Source organism: Camponotus vicinus, unplaced genomic scaffold (assembly GCF_025532165.1).
Source record: "Camponotus vicinus isolate PSW18456_S1 unplaced genomic scaffold, iyCamVici1.0 SCAF_1, whole genome shotgun sequence".
Classification (NCBI taxonomy): domain Eukaryota; kingdom Metazoa; phylum Arthropoda; class Insecta; order Hymenoptera; family Formicidae; genus Camponotus; species Camponotus vicinus.
The window spans coordinates 16,092,930-16,115,148 of NW_028141945.1; the positions used below are offsets into that span (position 1 = coordinate 16,092,930).

Consider the following 22,219-nt stretch of genomic DNA (forward strand, 5'->3'; position numbering starts at 1 on the left):
TTCTTCTTCTCTTTATTTATCACCGCAGCGCAAAGATGGCCTCGATCTTGTCTCCCGAATTTATTCCTATGCCGAAAAATTGTTGAGGAATTGCAGGCGATCGTTGAAATGTGAGGATGAGCGTTTATATTTACAACTTGCTATATTTGTGACGTTTCTTTCGATGTTCTTTGCGTGTAAAAGAGAGAGATGCAAGATCTCTTCCGTCGAAGAGATTCTGATCTCCTCAAGTTGTATGCGCGACTCGCGAATAAAGTCCTCTCCGGTGCCTCGTGCTACCTGCTGATCGTTCCGCGCGCAATGCAATTAAAAAGGACGTATAAATCTGAGAGATTTATCACGCGAACGCCCTTAAAATTGGACCACGAGAGGCCACCTGCCGTTTTCGAGGCGAGCGAAGAAATCGAAAATTGATTTGTAGACAACGAGATATAGCGGGTGAACGTTTATTGCGGCCACCGTTCAACGCGATGAATATTAACATTGGATTAATTTAAATTAGCGAATGTACGAAGTGCACACAATTCTTCCAATCAATATTACAGACAAAGAAAATAAGAATACGTCAGCACAAAACGAAGAAATAAATTTTAACAAATTTAACAGTTTTAGATTTTATCAGTTTTACTTTCTCATAGTCTTCTAACTTAATTTATTTTAGTCGAAACTTTTTTAATGTTAGAAACTGAAAATCTGAAGTCATAAAAACCAGCCATAAAAAATATTTAACAGTTTTGCAAGACTATTTTTAAATAACAATTTTAAGAAATTAGAAATAAAAGTAGATGAAAAATAATATTCCTATAATTGTATAGGAGGCAAATAGAATTCTTGTTTTACTTCTAAACAACATTTTTATGATAGTTAAATGAATTTAATGAGACGTATACTTGTTGGAAATTGAAAATATCAATTGCGTACAATATAAGAAACATTCTCTACTTATATATACCATCGAATTGTCAGGTTGAATATTTAGTTAACACTTCTAAATCATTTGACAACCAATGTTAAACCAGCAGTGAGAAACCTGTTATCCATTTAGCCATTTTGCCGTTTCATTGCAAATTAAATCGCGCGATCGAATCCAGCATTCTTAATGAAAATTACATTTTGCGAGATAGCTATTTCCACATCAGACAATTAAATAATTTAAATTACAATTTCGATGAAAACCAAAACGACATTCGACCATTATTAACTATACTCGCCATCGATCGAGGATAATTATATCAAAATAATTAAAAAAACTTTGCCTATATTTCACAAAGAATTGATGCGTTTTCGCCGATTTTTCATCTCTATCAAAGTCATATATCTTGACATGGCAGAATAAGAATGCATTTATCATCCAGCTATGAAAACACATCGTACTCAATAATTTAAGGAAAATAACATCACACACGTATACAATGTCTATGTTAAGAATTTATTTATTATATTCTAAATTCAATAATTTTAGCTAAATCTTAAGAATTTTGACTTAAAGAAAATTATTCTATAATCAATTTTGTAGCAGGTATAAATAATTACAACAAATAATTTGTTTAATTTAGAAAACAGAAATAATAGAAGCAATCTTATTTTATATTTTAATCTTATATTTTATCAATCTTATTTTTATATTTTAATCTTATATTTTATCAATCTTATTTTTTCTTTAATAATAAGGCGATCGCGTTAAAATATCGAATCGTCGAGAGTAAATGATACGCATCGCGGATATTTTCGCGAAACGCGTTATCATCGCTTTATACGCCGACGATAGAAAATGAAACCCGTCGTAAAGGAGGCTTAACGGAATCACGAGCGCGATTGTGCGGCCGGCAATATATAAAGCCTTTTATGTATACGCACACGCGGTACGACTGAAAAGCACGTCTACGACAGTTGTACGGGCATCGGACATTAATGAGAATTGCTCGCGATCGCCGTCGGCCGGGAACGGTACGCGTAATTACATTGAGCGACAGTCGTACGAGCGTTTCAATGAATTCCGCGCGGCAGTAAACCGGCGTTAATACGGGACTAACAGCTCGCTATTTTAATTAACGAGTGTCGCGCGACCCCGAAGGACCCTATCCGTTCTCGATAGGCTGCGACGACGAAACGCACGAGTCGTGTAAACGCACATTTCCGTCGCCAGTTACACCTGTACGCGCATATTTGTCGCGTAAGAAATGCCTCGAGCACGCAAATGCGTTCATTAGTTTAAAATACGCACACGGTATATTCGAAACTCAGCCGGGTACAAGTTACAAGATAAACTACTTGTTTAGGAATTTGAATAAATATTGCTATTTTTATTTCTGCTAATAAGCAATCTTAAATCTTGAGACGAATCTGAAATAAATTAAACTCTTTTAATAAAATTTTAATTAAACTCTGAAACATGTTGCACACTATTTTATTTTGCTATTGTTGAAAATTCCAATGCAAAACACGTATTTCATATCGTGATTTATACGAGTTTGACTCTTTAAAGACACTCTGTACTTGTCACTAATGTGACTGAAGATTTCGAGTACTCTTGGCTCCGCGAGAGTGTTTCGTATCTCTAGAAAATCTCTTTTCGAAATATCTCTCCCTATCTTAATAATATCTTAGTCGGTTACTTCAAAAGCGTCGATTGGCAAAAACGAGATGCATTATGCCAAGCGCAAACACGTGGAAATACCGAGTGCATTCTTGTCGTGGCATTAACCAGTCGCGCAACGGCGGATATTTCTATAAATTATTATACGGCGGTTACGCGGTTATTGGCCCCGAGGCTTATTCCTTCCTGGATCAGCGCGAAAGTCCTCTTTCCTGAAAGGGCCATGATAATTTAATTATGCAACCGATAAATGCACACCGACAGCGATTACGCAGCACGATGATAGCGTCCGGCATAATTGAGAAAATGAACGTGTATTCGGAGAAACGTAACTACGAAGAAAACGAGTCCAGGATCACTTTGCGTACGGTTTTGAAACACGGAAACTATGCTTGAATTTGAACGAAATTTTTTTTCAATTTTTATGATACAATCATCGATCAAAATCGCAATCTAAATCAATAACAATATTATAAAAAGTTCAATATTGTAATCGATATCTTCAAATAAACGAGACAATTCATTGTATTAATGTTTTCAATTATTTTCTGCTGATTTGCAAGTAAATATTTGATATTTTTAAAATGTTTTATAATAAACAAAACGAAATTTATTTAAAAAATCATTGTTCTTTTTTTCAGAGATCTCGATTGTAACATAATAAAAATAATATAATTATATTATATAATAAATTTAATGCATCTTGTTCTTGTAATAAAATTTCACCCTCTGCCTTTTACTTCAAAATTAAAAAAAAAAATACGTGCAACTGGCTTTGCACACATAAGTGTGTCATAATACATCATACGTCAATGATATAATACACATATACATGTGTATATACACGCACATTTTGTAACCACCGAAGTAGAAGACTATGATTACTGCCTTCGAGGCGAGAAAAAAGCGACGGAGGATGATGTGGCATTGATAAAAAATCGAAGTTAAGCGCCCACATCCGTCTAAAGCGCGGCATGTGACGATCGGACGTTCACGCGAGGGGCATTTACGAGGACAATGGGGACGAAAATCCCGCGAGAAGGACTCCTCCTTACAGCACCAGCTGGTAGTCGTCGCCGTCCCCCTCGTGATATACGTCACCTTGAAGGTGGCCGAGAAACTGCGCCCCCCGCCTGACCGGGAGTTTACGAGGGTGCCTAATCGCGTACACGTGTTTCCGCGCAGTTAGCACAATGCAACGACAATACTGACAACACGTTGTATACTGACCGCTTGACCAGCCGCCCACCGGTCGTTTATCAAGCGAATAGCGACCGTGTCTAAACATGGCGCGAGGGTGGCCCCAGGCGCTTTTCACATCGGTATGTTTAACGAGATAGACGCTAACGATGGCTTTTTGCCAGATGCACGTGGCAAATAGTGAACTTTGTTCGACGCTCGTTTTTATTGGAATTTATGTTTACCGATTGTTAGAATGCTCGTAATTTTATATTGTAATGATATATTGATATATAATATAATTAAAAATAATACGGTCGAAGGACGCATAAATATACAACTTTTACTAAAATATTAATTAAAAAATTTCTATTAGAATATATTTATAATTTTATAATTATATAATACTTTATTTATTATACATGGAATTGTTATTAATAAATGTCAGTTATATGTATAATCAGAATTATATTGTTGTAGTTGGCAAATTCTGAATTTAATTTAATACCGATCTAACAGTAACGATTGATCAAGATAGAAACATATTTAACGAAATTATAAAATTTTATTATAAATAATGAAATTAAATTAAAAATTAAAAAAATACGAGTAAGATATTTATCTATTATTATCTGACATTTGTCACTTCGATATCTCTTCCTAATGAAATATTCAAAAATGTTCAAAAATAATAAGATTCCATTTAATTATAAAATTCCTATCGACCTCATCGTTGACGGATTATATGAAAGGGGGAACGATAATGACTGCATTTTATTATGTCTTATTCGGAAAGCATATATCTCTCCGTATGTATCTCTAGCTAAATCGGCGATCTGACTGCTCGTTTAGAGACGACAAGGCGCGATACGGCGAGATATACATCACGAATGTAAAGTCAACTTGTCGCCTCTTCGAGAATAGCAATGGGCCGCCGGGGGAGACTAACGCGGGCGTTGTTATTCGTTTTCGGATGACAGCGGGTCGGTCGCGCGGCCGTTCGATACGATCGGGTCAAGATCGGCCAAGAGCCAAGCAGCAAAGAGCCCGGCTTTAGCTGCCAAGAGTAGAGGAACCGAGTGAGCGCAGCTGCAGCTGATCGGGGCCGCTACTCCCTTGCCGTTTTACGTTGGCGCGTGCCATCCCCATGCCACCTATCCTCCTTTTTTTCTCTTCTCTTCCTCTGAAAGGCTCCAGGTAAAGGTCTCGGATACGTTACCGGATCTCTTGCGTAACGTACATTCCCTACGTGTACCTGCCGCGAGAAATAGGGAGGCTGATGCGTTCGCGGAGCAAAAGCGATGAGCTAATCTTCATTGCCGTAGCCTCGATCGATCGTATTAATAGTTAATTTAAATTAGTTACATCCTTGCGCCAATTACAGCCAGATACAAAAGAAAGAAACACTGAATTTTTTAATTAGAAAAGAGAATGTGTCTCTCTCTTTCCATTATGTTTAATTTTAAGCTATTTTTGTAAATCTTAAAAATGCGTTAAATTTTTCTTATTTTTTAAATATTTTTTTAAAAGAATCGTCATTTTTATCTTAAAATATTTCTTTTATCTTCCTTACTTCATTAAATTATTTTTTGCTCTCTTTTATAAATCACAACGATCTCTTGACATTGCTTTATATTAATTAAAAGAAAAAAAGCGAAATAAAACGTTGATTCGAAACTATCACTTTCTTTAACATTTTTCATATATATCTGGTGGTATAAAAAGCAAAATTCCTTAAGTTTTCTTGCCAATGAACGGCACTATAATCAAATTATAGTCTCATCACGCGAAACGTAACGGTGCCGCAGGTAAATCCAACGGTTCCAACGTTTTTTGTCGTCAAAGGACGCGTGCCAAAATTGAAAGTTTAGTTGCCCAAGGCACGACGGGGTCGTAAGAAAAAAAAAGAGGAGAGTTTTTGGCGGAGGGGGCAAACAGCTGAGTCGCATTGAATCGCGTCGCGTGTGTGCTCAAGGTGTTCGCCAACGGCTCAGATTCGAATTCAATGCGCGAGAGGATCTTGTCCCGTGCCTTCTTCCCTCCTTTCATAACGCTCCTTATTATGCTCCCCAAGGTTGTCCAGGAGCCAGAATTTCGGTTAGGCTATCTCCTATCCCGAGACGGGTATCTTCATGCAGGATGACTCGAGGATCCACGTGTCATACGCTTGATATATAATGTGACTTTGGAGTAACGTACCGATTTCGAGCGTTAACCGTGGCATTATCAAAAGAGAGACAAGAGAGAGTTGACATTTTGCCCGGTTCTTATAATAATTAAATATTTACATAATTTCTGCGTTTCTATTATATACCTCTTAATATCAACATTAAATTACGGGAGCGTATTTTCCCATGAATATAGGAACACCTTTAGAAATAATTGATTTATTTTTCGATATTTTTTTGATATTTATTTCGCAATTTTTGGATATTTAATATTCATATATTATAATATAATATAATCATTCATAATATAAAAATTCATATATTATAATAACATATATTATAGTCGTTTGATTTCTCCGACTTTATTTCACTGATTAAATTTCTGCGATTTATGGCTTCTTGAATTTTTTTCTTTAATTAAATTTGCGTAAATCTCTTTTTTTCTACTTCATTATTTTCGAATCATTCATTATTAACAGATGAGAATCTTTCAAAAATTCCTTTTCAAATTGCTTTATGTTAACGCGAATAAATATTTCAATTAATCAATTAAAATGATTACTTTTCTTATATTATATAAGCAATAAAATATTTGGAAATAATTTTTTTATTGATTTGTATTTATTTTTCTCTTACAATTTATGTATCTCAAATCTGTTGCATGCTCTTTCTTTAATAGCAAAGTAATATTTTATTTAAACGAAATTATACTCTTAAACGATCATTTTCAATAGTCTGCATCTGAAATTTGTTTAAACCCGTGCCGATAAAATTTATAGCCGTGCGCGATCGCTCGCTAACGAGAAAGGCGCTGCACGCAAGATGCAAGAAAGAACGAATAGGTGAGATAAAGTCTAGGCGTGTTTGAAATGCGCGCACGTAACAATTTAGATAAGATAGGCAGAGGAATCTGATTTAATTTTTAGCGAGTTGAGCGATCTCAGGTGTATATCTCTCGCAACATTGTCTCGTGGTAATATGGTAATCAGCGAAATAACATCGGAGATATCGGTCCATAGAGGAAAAAAATTTGCTTACGTGGAATTAGTTACAGTGGATCGTTAAACGGTTATCGATGATTGTCACTAATGTTAGCTATCGCTCTTTCGTCCCGTCTCGGATACATTTCGCTGGTTACGCACCAAGGATTATTCACGACGAGAGCTCTGATTAATTGTCTGAAACGAGGTATCGATCTACGGACGTTCGCGCGAGATGAATTTAAACTGGATCTCTCGCGAAGATGCAGATAGCCATCGGATAATTATCGTTGAACCCTCGATAACCCGCGGATAAGCAGAAAGACGCTATAGAAGCGATAAGAAAGAGGCGATAAGGAAACGTCCGGGCGTTATTCAAAATTAATTTTTCGAGTAACGGATCGCGGATAGTTTAGTTTAGTGAGGGAGGTTTTATCGCCGGTTTTGTATTTCGTCCGATTGCGTACTCGTCGGTTGCAATAAAATATCCGAGAAACGCGTACCCGTTACTAATCGCAATAACTCGCACGTGTCAGATACGCTCCCCCGATAGTGCAACAGTGAGCAAGCATTCCGGTGCATGTGTGCGAGAGCGATAATAAAATAGTAATGGGCATGCTTTTCATTATATTGCGTCGAGCTCCGGGCGGGGATCCGTGGAAGTCTACTTTCCTTTCCGGGAAAAAAGAGAGAGAGAGAGAGAGAGAGATTCTCTCATTTATTATGCGCGGTAGAGCAACCTGCGTCGACGCTCCCATTTCAAGATACAAACCGATCTCTTCCTTTGCACCCTCGGCCTCGCCCTTTGTACTTCGCCGGCTCGGTTCCTGAGGTAAATGCACTCGCAGCTCGAAAATCGATCGGGCAGGTACGCAGCAGATGCGACGCCGAGAGCGGAATGAAGGGAACGTCTTCATTCGAGTTCTTAGCATACTTATTCAGTAGACATCGTCGCGCGAATATATTCGTCACGAAAATTGAATACATTTCCGCGCGCAGGTGGCCGCGAGGGTGCCCTTCCGGTTTACATTATGCGAGCAATGCTACTGGATTTTCATTCGATAAACGATCTCGATCCTTTCTTGTTGTAAGCAAAAGCCAAATTAATGATTTGTTTATTACACTTGTAATTAGTATACTCACTAAAAAAGAATATCAAAATAATTTTTGTTTGTTTAATGAAGAAAGAAACGGAAATTTATATCATGTTAATTTTTACTTGAAAAAATTTTTAGGAAAAAATCAAGATTGAGTAAATTTCAATTAAGAGGTTTTTTTAATTAATCTATCTCGTAATAAATAAATATCTATCACATAATTTTTTTTTAATATCAATATTAAATATAATATTATGCATAGTATTTTAAATATAAATTTTATTAAATTTTATTAAATAATATTTTATCTTCTGATAAATTTTAAAATAAGATTTCTAGGGAAATAATTAATTCAATTAAAAATTTAACATTTTTCATATTGTGATAATATTCAATATTTATAACGATATTGATATTCATCATAACTAGCCAACTTTCATTATTTCATTCTCTTTTTCTAAAATTTTTATTCTTTTTTCTTTTTAATTAAATTTTGAAAATTGAAAACATGAAAAATTTAATATATAAACAAGCAAGAAATAGATTAAGAGCTTTGGATAAAGTAATTAAGCAAATGAAGTTGGCATAATAAATTATCATACTTAAAGCTGAGAAGAAAGAAAGCAAGAAATGTACCTGAAAATTACTTTATGACAATTACGGTGAAAGTGGCGGTATATCGCGATTCCGGTTCAAAGGACTAATCCGGCTTCCAAGCTGTTCGCTCAATCAACGCTTAAGCTACTTTAACCCTGTTGAGAGCTCAATCCAGAAATACTGGCAGTAAGGCGGACAAAGCAAAGGCATTAAGAAAGGAAGGAACGGACGGTGATATATGATATCGGTACCAATTTAAGTTCATTCATTTGTGAGCAATCAGCGTAGGCAAGTTTTTTTACAGAAATCAATTAATTCCATTCATTTTACAATCAGACTAAAGATATTTGTATTATTTTTGCAGTGACTTTTCTATTTTGAAAATTACAAAAAATAATAAAATTTTGCAGAAAAAATAAACACAAGGATATCTATTAATTATATATTAATATCTATACAAAAAATTTTCAGAAAAATAATGATGATTGTTGCTTGTCCACTTACTATAAATAATGTTGAAATTTGTTTTAAATATCTTATTCAATCAGAATTTTACGGATATAAAGTATAATTCCTTAAAAAATTAAAGTAGATTCATGTGCCCGTTTTGGTTGATATCTCGCGTGATTCGCAATCTAAATTTAGTTCGATTCTCGACTTAGTAAAATATTCGCGGACACAATCGTTCGTCTCGGTGGCATCGCTCAATGTCCGACGTTACAAGGCCTGATGGCTAGAACGTGTTCGTTGTCATGAAAGAAGCCAGATCGTGGTACACAGATGATTACGTAAGTTTAAGTTGAACCCGCGATTAACAGATTAATATGAGAAAATATTTTGTAGGATTACGATATAAACATTAGCGATTTTTTATCGCTATCGATAGTGTTTGAATAAAATACTTTATAATAAAATACATAAGATACATAAATAAGAGTTTTCAAATCAGATTAAATATTTAGAAAAATGCTAATACAAATATATCAATCCTGGATGTCTTAAAAATCAGATCAAAATATATGCGTCATTTTTAATGATCTCAGAAGAGGAAAAGAGCCTCTTTACATTGGAATTTCTGAGAACATTCTAATTTAGCTTAATTCTGATATAGAAAGATCTTCGTCATAAAAATCAAGTTCAACACACATTAAATTGCGGATACTTATTAACCTGTCTACATTTAATGAAGTAGGTGAAAACTCGGGCTGTTTCGAGAATAAAGATTAAGAAAGACGTCCGTCGCTGCATGACGTCGTTCGTAAATTTTTAATAATTGCTTGGATCGTAGAATCATCACTTTTTAATGAGATCTACGGTATTAAAATGGATATAAATAAAAGAAATGTTTTTGTGTCGAAACTAATTAAAAATTTTCCAAATATATTATAATGAAGCGCGAGAGCGATACGATATAAATCCATATTTAAACATAATACTTTTATAAAAATCAATAATTATACCTTTAAAAAACAATAATTTATTAGAAGACATTATTTTTTCAATAAAATACTCTTTTTGGCAATAATAAATTTTAGAATATATCTCGAAATTTAATTTGTATTCTAAAATTCTTAATATTTATTTCTCATATTTATTGCCGTGTAAAACTTGAAAGGATGGCGGGAATAATTAACTTTAAGAGAAAATACAATACAGCGCGTCGGCGCACGAGAATAAATCAGATTTATTAGAAATATCTTTAGCACAGATTGCGGCATATAATTCTGCATATAATTCCTCAGAGAGTATTCTTATTATTCCGGGGCAATTATAATCTCCGATGCACCGTGCCGTCGAGGCTATATTAATTCGCGGCGACGCCGTCTGAGAATGTCTTGCGTATTAGCAGAGGCCACTGGACTCGCGCTAGTCACAAGTTTTCACCAATAAAAGTATGGAAGCGTTTCTGCCAGTAGGGAAATTATAAATTAGAAATTCATAGATTTTAATTAAAATTTGTCGTATCTTTTGTGTGTAATAAATGTAATGTAATTAGATGATAAGGACATAGATAGATTCAATACATATTTCCATCTGTAAATATAATTGTTATTTATAAATTAATTAATAATTCCTTTTTGTAAAGAAAAATTACGAGAAATTAAGAGAAAAATATAGAATCTCAAACTTGTATTTTATGGGAGTTTTCATGGAATAAATATTTATACATACAATTATATATAATATACAGGTGTAAACGGAATTTCAAATAATTGGATTTCACTCGAGATTAATTGATAAGCAGATGTTAGGAACGCATATAATAAGCGTTAGACATGTGATGTAAGAGCTCGTTAAAGTTAATTTAACAAATGATAGACCGGCCATAACAATCCCATCCATCGAATGATCGATATTTTACGAGGACACTCCTTCCTCTTATTTGATTTATAATAATAAAAATGCTGCGTATCATTCGCGCGTGTTAATAAGCTACTTCGTCGTGATAATGTCGTGACATGGTGTTTTTCACGTGAGACGACAACCAACTATAATAACGTAAAAAATTAACCGCGATATAATGAGGCATCAGGTAATGAAGATAAAGTTCGTTAGTCGTGTTATTGATATTAATCATAATAGCGAGATGAAGGGAAGCAAAAAAAAAACATTTTAATTGAAACAAACGTGCACAAATATATTGAAGACACATTAACAAATGTAGGACGAATATATATAAGTAATACATGAGTTATACATTTATTTGTCAAACATTTTATATTGGTTTATTTTATCTCAAATATTAAAATGAAAGATTTATCGATAAAAATTCATCGAATGCATAGAGCCAAAATTGTAACACATGACAGTTGTGATATTTAAGTTACACATATGTGAATATTTATATTACAGAGTAGATATTAAAATATATGAAAAATAGGTCACGTTAAATCAAATTTCAAATCCGTAAAATACAGTGTCGACAATTTAACCTATGACAAAAGATTTCGCTTGTAATAAATGTTTTGTCTTTTAATAAGTTAAAATTGCGATTTTATTGCACTAACCACGTTACAACATAACAACGTCGCCGGGAGACATTAATTATGACATATATATTTTCCGTTAATTTCTAGGGCTACACCTGTAGCTCTTGATTTATATAGTCGCATCGATTCCACTCTGGAATCTAATCTAATAATACTGGCAGTTATTATAAGTTATAATCCTTAGCACGAGTTGATCGGGTTCGCGACTAGCAGTCTACCTCAAGGGCGTCTTCTGTCAGGCCGAAAGATGCATCCGTTTGCGCGAGCTCGGATAAAGCGAACAGGATCTGCGCATCCAGAGTATGTCGTCAGGATATTATCGTTTGTCCTTCGCGACTCGACTCGAGAGAGGACTGAATTCAAAAGCTTTGATAGAATTAAGTGTTGTAAACATGTGTATATGATATTAAATTAATTAACAAATAGAAATTAAAATTAAATTGTTAAAAAATTTGGGTAAAAAAATATACAAAGACATAGATAAAATTTAAAGTCAAATTTATATGTTTTTGTATTTCGTTCATAAATTATTTTCATTTATTTATTTGTTTTTTTTTTCGTCAATAACATTTTTGTGATTTAATCTTTTAATCTTAATTTTTGTTGTAAAATTTTGTAATTCATCAACAGCTAAGAGTATTTATTTGCTGTTTATTTCTCTATATGCAAACTTTCCATACTTTTTTGTGCAAAGTTTTTCAATTCGTGCCTGTCACAGCAACTTGTCCCATACGATCGGATGATCATTCGCTTTTATAATGAAAGTGATGGATCTAAAACCGAGACACGTTTTTTTCTCTTGTCGCGACCGCGATACGTCCTTGTCTCGTTATAAGACGTTTTCATACGCGAAAGAAAACCTGCTTGCGACACGTAATGACTACGTCAGTGTCGCGGATATTCATGCGATCATTAGTGTCGAAGGTAGTTCAAGAACGCTTCTCGAGGGAACTTTAAAACGATGAGTTTCGTTGAGATTGTAACGATGATCACATACACGTACATGTACCGGTTTGTTTCGCTTCCGCTTTACAATTATGTAATACAATTAAGCTCCGAACATTAGGTTCTACTATTTAAATAAGTAAGAGTGTATTTAGTGTCATTTCTTTCTGCTCGAAGATACGAGCATGTTACGAGAAGCTACGTTTATAGTACGGCCATTGAAGAAACTCGTACATGTTCGTCGATAAAATTAATATTGCATTAAATTTATTCGTAATGAGTGCTCGCATCAATGTAGAATAATTAACGTCAGAAACGATGGCATAGTCCTGTTAATTATTGCTTACATGCAATTTGTTCGTCACTTTATTTTCAATAAAATCATTTAGATTATTATTTAGATTAATTAATTTTAATTAATTTTAAATAAAAATCAACAAAAAATCTAAAAATTGTTAAAATTCAATAAAAAAAAATAACAGTACATTCTGTTTGGTGTGTTGTTGTCCTTATTATTTATGTTTTAGGAATAATAGAAATTTGCTAAATAATTAATAACAAAAATAACAAAATAAAATCATTAGTAGAAATTTGCCAAATTTTATTAATTAAAATTTACACTAATGTTATAATAATTAATTTAATTTATATTAATTAATTATATAATAATTATATCCCACTTATCTCTCAAATTTTAAAAGTTTTACGCGGCCATGAAGAGCGGAAGATAATAATCAATTTTAGTTAAATACAAATAGCTACAAAAAAATGAAATGAGTTAAGACGTCCCTTTTGATGTTTCAGTTCATGCCAAACATGCGAATGTTTATAAAATTCTACAGCTAAGCGATCATTCCATCGTTGGGCAATAAACACGATGGAAAATATAAGCCTTACAAGAACGCGAACACGTGCGAATGCATGTGGATCGTTTTTCACGGCGAAGGAGGCTCGCTTGCGATGTCGTCGATCGAACTCCCTGATTCCCCGGCTTAAACTAAGCGCGCCGACTAAATGTGCGCGCCACTACTATGCAAATTTATCTCGAGATATGCATAGCCGCGCACGGTTTCATTAACGTCCGCCACGTCCGATAAATCTGCAGGCGCGATGCGAGAAGCGTCAGAATATTTAGACTTAACTTAGGACGGCGTTCAAAGTCATTGTTACAATAATTCAGATTCGAAATTCGAAGCCGTGTAATGCAGGAGCGATTGCCCGGTTATGAAGGACCCTCGTTAAAAATTATGTACGTTTCAGGTAATCGTAAGATGTTATCGCGAGAGAAGGAACATCACGCTCCTTCCTGACTCCTCCATTTCGCGCATCGAAAAAAATTTAAAATCACTCGCACGGAACCGTACAAGATTCCTGCGTCAGGTATGCGATATCGAGAGCAAAATTACAGACAACGCGCGTCGTTATTTTTCATTCATTTAACATGCTATTTATAAAATTATTTAGAATTAAAAAAGAAAAAAAAGATCATAAAAGAAGATAAATTCATTTAGAATCATTTTTACAGTTATACAAGGATTATGAACAAATATGCCTCGCTTCGAAGTCGATTCTAAATTAAATGCGATCACTTTAATATAAAAGAAATAAGTAAAATAAAGTAATATTTATATTCTAAAGTAATTCTAAAATAAAATAATATTTATTCTGAATTATAAAATTTACATAAATGTTTTAATAGTAGGTTTTTAAAATCTTTTTGAAATTCTCTAAAATTATTATTACATATAAAATAGATGACGTACACATATTTAACAAATTTAAGAAGTTGTTAACGGAAAATTTTTTTTCACTTCAAAAGTATATCAGGGAAAGAAAAAGCAATCATTTTTGTTGTAGTGCAGATTTTCTTTGGAAAATTCTTTGAAAATAAGTGAAGGAACCAATATTTTTTAATATTTTTTTTATTTTTCGACAAAAATAAAAAAAACGCTACTAAAAAAAAGAGAAAGCGGACAAAGTCGAGGGGAAAGAGAGCGATATATAATAAAAAGAATCCTCGTGTACCTACTACCTACCTACTACAGGCGGCAGATATTAGTAGGAGGCGCGCGCGGGGCGGTAAAGCGAGCGAGGGCCGATATTAATCTACATCCAGCACCGCGGCGAGGGACGGCCGGGCATTCATCATCTTTATTTTAACCACACGACGCGGGCCGGGCGGTATATCTGACTGCGATCTGCACTAATAACATTCGCGTTATGAATGGCGCGCGCGATCCCTGAAACACCGCGAGCATTAATTCGCTGGGCGAGGGAAGGCGCGTCGAAAATTGCAAGCGGCGACGATGAGGGCGGAGATGTGCAGAGGGGAGAAGAGCGACTCCCGACGGGCACGACCGCGAGGAACTTTGATTGGAATTCGCGCAAATTCGTTGACGATTCGATTCCCGAGTAATACTAATGGCCAACTATCTCTATTTCGCATTAAAAAAATTTTTAATAAGGTAAAAATTTTATTAAGAGTCCCATTTCTCTAGAAATTAATTATTTATTAATATATAATTTTAATATATATTATTAATATATATTATTATTAATATATAATTTAATATATAATTAATATAATTAATATAATTTAATATGCATATAATTAATTTCCTAGAAATTACAGAACCAACGTTAAAATTATTTTTTTCTCCTTATAATATTTCTAAAAAATTACAAGAAAATATAATAATTCTCAGCAAAGTTGAAGCGACTCAGAAGTATCCAGTTAAAAACTGGCGATAACGAGCTGGAACCGCCGGAAATTCAAGGAACACAATATCCCGAGGTTTCGAAAGGTCGCTGGCGAGCAACTACCAATTCTGTTCTTCTCATTAATCTGCCGTTATCTGGCAGATAGATCGGCGTCGATAGAAATTTCCGAGCGTGCGCCGTCTTCGAAACGACGAGTCGATTCGTTAAAATTAGACGCGGATGCATATATTAACGCAACTGCGTTAATAATTCGGAAATATAAATTACGTAGGGATATCTCGTCCAATTGACGTTTCGCTGAAAGACCATCTATTCCATCGATTGTTACAATCGACCAGAGGCGACGGAAATAGACCTCTCTGCGCAAACCGATATAACCGTGTTGTCCGTCGTAAAATATCCTTCTTATGCGATTGATGTTAATGAGAGAGATAATCGAGCCGAGTTCCAAGACAGGAAGGCACACGCCACATGGACGCAGCAAGGCGTAAACGACGAGGAAAGGGGAAGCAGAGAGAGAAAGAGAGGGAATATGTTGAACAAGAGAGCGCGGCTAAATTAGTCCGCAGAAAATCGCGCGATCTATTTTGTCCCGCGGGGCTTTCTTTCCTCGCACCGGCGTGTCCCGAAATAATTGGCAAAAGAAAAGCCAGGACTGCGCCTACCATTCCCGACGGACAATGTGAATTATTCGAGTTGGCGGCGTGGAAAGAGAGATGGAGAAGCGGGGACTGCGAATGCTAACTCCCCTTATTGCGCTTTGTACGCACGTCGTGATGCATCGCGGAGGCAACGAGTGACTACTGTCGAATGGAAGTCCAGAAAAGAGTCTCGCTATCATAAATCCCATTGAAAAGGAAAGACCGTAAGACTCTCGTTGTTAGAGCACTCCACTTTTTGCGTCTTCGCGCTCAGTCATCGAATCGATTGGATCTGACGACGAATCCTAAAATATTGTTACATGATTCTCGACATCGCGCGTGTTTACAAGTATAAAGATAGTCATTCTTATGCATATTTTGAAAATATTATAGACTATTGGAAAATGTCATGCAAATTGAAACAGAAATAAAGAAAAGTAAAATGACAAATTTTGTGATATGTCAACAAATTTATATAAATTTTATTCACGCATTTTCGGCGGGACGTGGCGCACGTATTTACGACGCGATGCTCTAATTAAACGCTGGCTACATAAAACAATACAAGTATCACAGAGATGGAATTTCCCGTCGGGAATGAAAAAGGAAGGAAGTTAAGGAGTGCATCCGAAAAGAAGGCCAGCCAGCCAGTCGGTCGGCTTTTGTTCACAAGAAGAGAAGGGGTCGGGGATCCAGGCATCGCGGCTTTGCGTGCTTACGGTAAATGAAGGGAGCGAAGCGCCGTCGAAAAAAAAAAGAATGAGGCGCAACGAGAGGAGGAACAAGAAGAGAGGTGAAGGAGATAAAAGAGATCAAGGGAAGACGATGGTAACCAACGCGCGAAAGCTCTCGATGCGTTGTCCTTGTTTTGCGACGAGTCGACGCGTATTGTGGGCCCAACTCTCTCTTCTGCGCTACCCCTTTCACGACTGTGACGTGTGTTACGGGATAACTTACTTTACGCTGGCAGTCGTGTAAAATTAGAAAGAATAATGGTAATCGAAAAAGAGAAGACGAGACAAAGCATTCACGGAGAATAATAATAAACAGAATCAAATAATAAAGAAAAAATTAAAGAGACTATCATATTTTAAATATTACTTAAAAATATTACTTAAATTAAATTAAAATATTACTTAAAAATATTATTTAAATTAAATACTAATTAAATAAAAATATTACTTAAATTAAATATTACTATTATACTAATTAAATATTAAATTAAATTAAAATATTACTCAAATTAAAAATTAATTAAATTAAAGCATTACTTAAATTAAATATTATTTAAATTGCATTATATTTCAAGATTATTACCAATTAGTAATAGGTAAATTTAAAATACCAAGAATCATATAATACACATATTTGATTGCATATTTATTATTGAATAAAATAAAAAAAGAAAGAATGCATATATAAAGTCGATTTGTTTAGCAAAAGAAATATAGCTTGGATATATCAGAGCTCTTTTGTGAGAGAAGATGATACCTAGATCGAAATAGATCGCCGACCCACAATCCATGCAGTCATTCTAGTCAGTGAATCACTTCGTCTTCGACGCAATTATCTCAAGTAGGCGCGAGATCGGTGAACGCGATTTGCAGGGAGGCGACTTCTGTTATCCACTATGTCTATAACTGAAATCTTGCCTCGCATACAAGATGACTTGCTTGCGAACAAGATCTTATACGCGCGATCTCATCGATCTCTTTGCAAATTGATCGATTGTCGCAGGTACATCCGGATCTCGAGATCTCTCGATATTAATTTCTCAAAAATATTTTTGCCGATTTATTTTTTTGTCGATTTATTATTTAACGAAATCCCTACACAATATTAAAGAGAATGTACCATATTTGAAATATTACTTAAATTAAATTAAAATATTATTTGAATTAAATATTAATTAATTTTAAACATTAAATTAATACAATTTTCTGATTAATAAATATTCGATACACGTGATGAATATTGATTTCAATCGTCATATATTAAAATTTTTTTCCAAGAGAGAGGACTCAGAGATGATTATAAAATGTGACGAAAGCTCGTGCTGCCAGATTTATTATCTCGCTACCGAGAGCCGAGTATTGTTTGTCAGCGCGATCCAGAGTGTCATACGACATGAAGCGGGATACTTGGCTTTTAGCTTAGTCACACTTTGTGCAGCGTGACATTGCATCTCGGGACGAATGCGCACAATTGTTTTGTCTCCGGATTGTCCTTCTTCGATGACTACCGCGAATCTCGCTGCCTCCCCTTCTTTCGAAATTTTTCTCTCGAAAAAGAGCGGGTGCTCTGAATAATTTCGTCTTTTCTCTCTCTCTCTCTCCATTTGTTGATTCGACGATAGCCACGCACAATGAGCGAAGAAGGAACGTCTTTCAGAGACTCGATTCCACTACCGGACAGTATTATGACTACACGGTTAATTAATGTCTCGGATTATGCACTCGCGAGGCACTTCTTCTTCCAGTCCCCGTCTGATTTAACCGCGAATTATAATCCTCCCGCGCTTTTATACGCGTGACAAATCCGTCGGTCATTTCATTTCTCATTGCGAATTTTCAATGTGTCCTCGCGGAGGGAAGTTATTACGGCATAACTCCGTTTCTAAGAGCATCGAGGGAAACGCGACGTGTGAATGACTCTTTCGACTAATCGCGCTCGCACGCGCACGGGTGATGTGAAATATTGTTACGAATCGTGGAAATTGCGCGACGTAACCGAGGATGATTGTTATAAAGCGAGAAAGCAGCGGGTGTACATGGTACATCAATTTGCGTGACTTTACCGCTAACATTTGTCTTTGTGCTACTATTGTGAGACCAAATTATCACGGAAATAGAATATAACGGGTGGAAACATAGCGGATTTAACTGAAAAATGTATAAATAAATTGCATTTATATTGGAAGAAAAAAATCAATTTTTTTTAAATATTTTAAAAATAGAGAAATTTCATTCAAGAATAAAAAATTGAATAATTAAATCTATGAAATTCCGTCATCTATTTCAGTGATTAATTCATCACTATGACAATTATGTATATTAATTATGGTAGTATCACTTAGCCAATTATTTATTTTTTATAATTTCTCAGATAAATTGAAATATCTTGAAATTTTTCATTTAGATTTTAATTAATTAATTTTAATTAATTTGATGCAAGATTAATTCCAATGAAAATAATCAAAAACCATCGATGTCACGATAATGAAGATCTGTCGCTCTATCAATTCTAATCTCGTCTTTGTAGATAATATCCATGTAAATCATAACGGATCGCACTCACAAAGCCCGAACGTAAAACAGATATTGCCATCGCAGTCGGCGTAAATTGTGTTTCTCCGCCACCACCGACTCGAGGCACAAAGAGGCGGCCTACGGTAAAATGTACATTAATCAAATCCGGGCGCAGGCGTACACATCCAACACAAAGGGCTAATTGAGATTTCTGACCGTTACGGCGTGAACCAGTGACCTTGCGCTTGTTGTTTAGTGCTGATTTACGATTATTTTCAATGAGGCCACCTTGTAATGACCGCGAAAATCAAGAGCACATCGCTTCGTCTTTGGCCAATTCTTTAAAATTGAAAATTGCCCCACACTTGTAAAAAGTTAACGTTTCTAACATCTTTAAATTTTGATATTGAACTTTATAAGAAGAATGATAATTTCTCCTATCTGCTATAATTTTTATGTTTATTTCTTCAGCCTTTGCAATATTAAACTTACTTAGATATATTAAAAATTTCGCGAACACATAATTTAATCCTTATATAAAAATATTATTGAATAAAATATTGCATTTTGATTATAATGATAGATGAGGCAGACTGAACTGAGTTTGTTGGTCGTTTCCAGGATCTCTCGATTTTCAATCGGCCTCGCTGTGACTTTCGCACCTCATTTGCACGAAATAAAAGGTCGAGCGACGCCCTTCCTCACATAGTCTGCAACACATCCGACACAGCGATAGACGGACACTGTTGTCGGTATCGCACGCCCAATGCGACGTAGCCCGAGCGTGCATAATGCGTTAGTGCTAAATTTACGTTCTGGCGACACGAATCTAGACGTATGTGGGAGGAGTCCGCCTCTCGCTTCATCTCCTTCTCCCTGTCTCCCTGTCTCTCCCTCTATCTGTCCTCCTCGCACTTGTCCTTTCCCCCTACGCGGCCCACCATTATCATCATACATCTCTCTCGATCTCGTCTCTTCTGCGTATGCATTCTCTGTCTCCCCCTTTCTCTCTCTCTCTCTCTCTCTTTCTCTCCACCTTCTCTTGCGCAAGCTGCCGACACTGTTGCCACTTGACTGGCGATTTGTTACTCGCAAGCATACGCGATGAATAATTGCGACGTCACGCCGCCAAGGCGTAAGACGCGATTTCCACGTCGGCGACGGAATCGTTTCCTACATCGGGACGACGAAGACGAAGACGAGAACGACGCGACGACGATGACGCCGATGAGGGCGTCCTTTATACTCGCGAGAATTATGGCCTCGGCGGTTGCTGACGTCTTCACCAATCTTAATCCCATTCCATCGATTCGTCTCGTTCGAGAGCGTAACGAATCCACATTGATCGCGACAGCCTCTAACGCGGCAAAAGTTTGCGATTTTTCAGTTTGTCAAAGTCGTAAGTTGGTATCGATATCCCATGATAATTCCAAGTACCTTTAATGTCATGCTCCTTATATAAATTATGAGGACGCCCAGGGGTTTTTGCTACTGTGCGTTCGTTCCCGTATAAAAGTCTCTTTAGATAGCCGATCTAAGATTTGTATCGTATTCATTTTTCTGTTATCCCGATAGTACTAATAACACGTTATTAACCTGCCCACACGCAAAGATCGGAAATCGCTCGTTTGCTATGGGCTATGATGGCTAACTTATCCAAATTATGCTCATATATAATTATTTATAGTCGTGCAGCTCTTACTTCGTAATCTATATATCATGCAACGTGCGCATTCCAACTGAGCATAATTATTGTTTTCATTGGTATAGAAGATTGGCACACTGCAAAACATCTTCCAAGTCCTTTTTAAATGCTTTTACTCCCCTATATCTAAAATAATTTAATAATATATCTTCCAAAAAACTACCGCGTTTGCGCTTAAATATCCCAACACACGTTGATTCGCAATCGAGTGACGCGATCAGCTGGCAAAAGGTAAAGGATTTTACTCGCAGCGACACTTTGTGTGATCTTCTTTGAATAGAGCCGTCTGAAAGCAGTGAGGATACGCTAGAAGGAGGGAGATGGAGGGGAGGCGAAGGGGATCTTGGTAACGCAAAGTGCCAGCGAGTCATTAGCCGGGCAAATGACATTACGGTGCCTGGAACACGTGGTATGGGGTACGTATCCGATTCTCGCTCGCTCTCGTCTGGTCGCAGACGCGACCAACATGTCATAATCAGCTGGCTGTGAAAGCAGACGGAGAAATGCGCAGCCCATTAGGCGAACAACGATGACCGGTGTTCCGAGACGGTGGCGGCCGTTTGTCGTTATATCGTACCGCGACGAGATCCAACCACAGCCGCGACGATTACAATGTTGATAGAGCCGCGATTCGCGAACGGATGAATAACCGAATAACCGCCGCCCGCCGCCGGAGCCCATTATTCGCTTCCGCGAAGCCCATTCAGTCGTTTTCGCGAGATTTCAATGGACTGGAGAGACACCCCGTCCGTCACTCCGACATCTCTGCCCACGTAATTCGGGATATCAACTCGGGATCTCTCGTCGGAGGACGTATAATTAGGCATCGCGCGTGACGGACGCGCCCCGAGCGTTTAAACCAGGCACCTCGGGCTAATGACGATATAATGTAGCCTCGTTACTTACGCGATTATCACCGGCCGACTTTATCGTTCGCACAACGCGATACGTCCGGGATAATCCGACCGGTCCCATAAAAGTTTCACCGTTATATTATAAATAAGTGGCGAATGTATCGTTAAAAAGAGTCCTCGAGCATGATTTAATCTCGGTTTTATTGCCGGTGATTCCCGAGAAGAAAGATTACTTTCCTTAATTGCTGACTTTAAAAATTACGCTGCAAAGTAAAAACCGCCGTGATCAAATATTTCATATTTCTACGAGGAAAAAGAAACGATTAGTAGGTAGTAAAACATCTAATAACATGTAACACGCTGAGAAAAAAATCTGGTTGCATTAGAAATTTGATAGATTGAACCAATATGTTTGTTGGAAAATGGACGAATCAGAATTCCCTTAGGGATTACCAGATAAGTATGATTAATTTCTTCCTGTTTACCAGATTTTCTTGA

At 36.2% G+C, this 22,219-nt stretch overlaps 1 long non-coding RNA gene across 1 annotated transcript in view; it reads left to right on the forward strand.

Moving 5' to 3' along the window:
* LOC145967406 (uncharacterized) overlaps positions 1-22,219 on the forward strand; it is a 64,798-nt gene that overhangs the window by 27,150 nt on the left and 15,429 nt on the right. The window lies entirely within an intron of this gene.